This window comes from Palaemon carinicauda, chromosome 24 (assembly GCF_036898095.1).
Source record: "Palaemon carinicauda isolate YSFRI2023 chromosome 24, ASM3689809v2, whole genome shotgun sequence".
Lineage (NCBI taxonomy): Eukaryota > Metazoa > Arthropoda > Malacostraca > Decapoda > Palaemonidae > Palaemon > Palaemon carinicauda.
In genome coordinates, this window is record NC_090748.1 from 14707601 (window position 1) to 14711801 (window position 4201).

Genomic DNA, 4201 nt, shown 5'->3' on the forward strand with positions numbered 1-4201 from the left:
TGTCCATATCCAATGACTTGGAAAGTCATTGACACTAAACACATACATAAGACATTTTAGTCATGTTGCCTCAATTTTACGTTAGATTCATCATTGATATATTATAAACAGTCAATTTCCATAACACTCGCTCCTTCCCCACCAGGTGGTTATGATTTAAGTTTCAATACAGTCGTGTATTAAACCTCAGTCATTCGCCCGCGAGATCCCCCAGCCTTCCCTCATTTGACGAAACGTTCTGATGTCAAATGGCGGGACTTTCGAATGGCCAGTTCGAAAATTCCCGACAAAGAGAGTCAAAGTCAAAGTCAAAGGCAAAAGTCAAAACTTTATTCCATTAAAAATGGTTATTTTGCTACAGAAAAATACAAATTATTTACAGAAAATTAAAAAAAAATTGGATTGTAAAAATCTAAGATATATATGCATTCAACTAAAATTTAGAAGATATTGCTCAAATTTCCTTTTGGATAATAAAGAGGTAGTTTATTCCAGCAAGATTGGTCTCTTATTGCCATTGAACGAGAGAGAGAGAGAGAGAGAGAGAGAGAGAGAGAGAGAGAGAGAGAGAGAGAGAGAGAGAGAGAGAGAGAGAGAGAGAGAGAGGATATCTAAAAAGGGACATGCAAGGGAGCTTGCAAGTGAATATCAAACGAATAATAGAAGATATACAGAGATAAGGGATATCGGCAGATTACAGAAGATAGAGAAATGGAAAGAAAGAAAAAGAGGACACTGAAAATATCAGAACAAAGGCTACGAAGGCTTGTGGAGAGAGAGAGAGAGAGAGAGAGAGAGAGAGAGAGAGAGAGAGAGAGAGAGAGAGAGAGAGAGAGAGAGAGAGAGAGAGAGAGAGAGAGAATATCTGGTGAATGATGAAAGAAATACAGAGATAAGGGATCTCGGCAGATTACAGAAGATAAAGAGACTTAAAGAAAGAAAAAGAGAGCCGAGAAAAGACAAAGTCTACGACGTGTATCTCGCAAATTACAACTCCAAGATTGAATCAAAATTTTCCTTTTCTTCTTCCTCTGAAAATAGGTGTGAATCAAGAAGTCAAAAACAGCGGACGCAGCTAATTGGTTGAGACGGGAATGTATTTGTTCATGTTCGGATTTGCTGGCCTTTTTTCATCTCCGTTTCAAACAAGCCAATTCTCGATCATTTATGCTACCTTAGATGTGTACACCAAAGCCCAAATATATTTAGACACTGGTATACACTATTGAACACAATGTTTACGAAGATGTTTGTACCAATGTGTTTTTACCCTAGTACGTATACCTCTGTTAAAAAAGAAAAAAAATGTAATTTTAATCGGAAAATCTCCGTAGCAATATACTGTTCTCAGCCGTATTTTAGTAAAATATAGGCGGCCGTAATTTCGCCCTACTTTGTAATTATCTTTTATAGGTTGTTGACCGTAATATCACTCCTTTACCTCTATATATCCGTTTTTTAAAACGGTAAATGCCTGGTAACATTTATTCCAGGATTTATACCGTTTTCACGAAAAAATTTTAATGGTGTATGCTTGTTTTTTCCATCACCGATAAGTGTTATCTTTGATTGCAATCAGATTAGATGTAGGATACAATGTAATGTTTATTACTAAATTATTGATTTTGTCATACGTTCTTATCAGTCCAGAGGCGTTGACCTTAAAATAGTAACGAGGATTGAATATTAAAATCTCAAAAGCAATCGGAAAAAATAAAAACTTAGATAGCACCATTTATATCTCTTTATAAATGAAAAAATGTGACTTCTCTAGCAGATACTATTTAAACGAACGAGAGAGTTTATTATGATACCTTTTTAGTTATCTGATAATACAAACTACTTTCGTTGCAAATAAGTAGAAAAAGTAAAAAATTATACCTCTTTCAATGTCCTTTTTATTGATATTTTCTTCCTTTCACCAATTATTCAGAAGGAAGCTTTATCTTTCAAGTGAAGTCTAAACAATTATCAGGGGTGTTCTGTCCCCATTCTTAAAGTAATTTCCATGAGAAAACAGAAAACGGCAATCTATCTGCAATAAAATTCAGTTATTCTACGATTACATTTTGAGAGACTGAATTAGAGACTATATAATTTAGTACCGTTCAGCTGGAGTGTTGTTTGACTTCCGCCTAAAAGTGCCAAATTGTTGACAATATACACACTTGACAGGTTAGCAATCATTAATGGCACTATCTAAATTGCACTGTAAAGTACAACAGTTTTTGTTATGTAGGTTAAAGAAGAGAAATCGCCATAATTTTACGGTTCTCTAGACTTTGATACTTTAATATCAATTATCGTTATATTCATGAAATGTTACAATGCGCTTCCGTGGACATTGGTATTTCATATTACTGTCAATCTATGTATGTATGTCCTACCAGCACTGTCTCCCATTTTTATTTCTTCCACACATTTCGGCCTCTCTCTCTCTCTCTCTCTCTCTCTCTCTCTCTCTCTCTCTCTCTCTCTCTCTCTCTCTCTCTCTCTCTCTCTCTCTCTCTCCCCCCGTGTGGAGAATTTTTTTATGTGTTCTGAGTGGGAACTTAGTCCGGGAAAGTCTCCTTATGACGGTTACATAAAGTTCAACAGGGGAGGATAATGAGCACTTACTCTCGGGGCACAAACGCCCTGCTAATACTTTACTGTCACAATTCACTAACCATCACTCTTAAATACAAAAGGGGGAAATTTACTGTCCAGAGGCCGGAGAACTCCACACGTAGAATAAGAAATAATTTACGGCCTACTCTAGCTTTGTCAGGTCTATAGTCATCTCATTCTCAGGCTCTGTTCCGACTCCGTCCCAGCTACCACAATGAGATGCTGGACAGGTATCTTACGTTAATGTAATTAGACAAAATCCAAAATGGGAGCAGTGATGTAAAGTAGTTTAAAAGTTTAAAGATGAGGATCTTTACCTTCGAAGCAAATATATTAATGCAAAGTTCCTCGCTGTTACCACCTATAGACTTACTTAGGTTTACTCTTCAAATATTCCCAGTTTAAACATTAAATAAATGAGGGAGCAAAAATACTAAAGAGGTTTAATTAACCTAAAATTGATTTATTTTACAAATTTACACCAAAAGAAACGGACATCTCAACAAAGACAAAATATCAAAAGATATGAAAATTGAAAGCAATTCAAAATAATAAAAATGATTGGTTAGACACGTGGTCTGCAATAATCAACAATCAAATGAGATCGGACACGTGGCCCATGTGACCCAGAGACTGTGCTAGTCTCCAAGCAAGCAATAATAACGGAAAAATATTTACACACAATCTCACCACACACAGTCCGAATAGTGTAAAAGCCAGGTTCCCTATAAAGTTAAAATTAGTTACTCTAAGCTAAGAAAAAATGGGGGAAAACTAAATGGCCATTGTTGTAGTACCTGCACTCCTTTGAGATTAGTCCTATGCCCGTGATAGCTGTTGACCTGGTCGTCATAGTAATTGGCACTTTGCACTCTTTTCTGGCCCACCCCAAGAATCCTTTTTTGTGGTAATATGGTTCCCAGGTTCCACTCCTTCACTGTCTCCAGTCGGCAGCCACAGGACTCCTTGGTGAGTCACATTTTGGGAGAGGGGGTGAGCCAGAGGTGCACAGGTTCACTGACCAGGCAGGTCAGTAGGCCAGGGCGGCTTCTCGTTGAATGGGCTGACACTAAGGTCGAGGAGACCATATCGGGACTTCAGGACAGGGCAATATATTGTTGCAAGGAGTGCAGAGGAGGCAGGATTTTGTACTAAATACTTTAGAGAAATCTTGCTGCTCAAAGGGAGTTTATATATACAACAATCCTACCTATTCTGGCTTGCTAAAAATTAATATTTAAAATGATTAATTAGCAATGGGCTGGTGTGATGGGCATACATCTTAAAATTAACAAACCTTAATTGGTATTGAGAAATATAAGATGCATTAATTCAGCAGTATTGGAATTTATATCGAAATTCAGTTAAGGAATTTAATCTCGACCCACGTAGTTTAAGGAAAGAACCAACACACGCCGGGATAACGCCTTTGCGCTGTGCGTATCTACGCTGTGACGTCACGAGCATGGCCCATGGCGAGCGCCACTGTCAACAAGTTTTAGTTTAGATTAGTCCTCCCAATGTTTCGTTAAAGAAAACTGAGTGTAGGAGAGAACGTTTAAGGGGTAGCTATAGTATTAGTAGAAGAGGG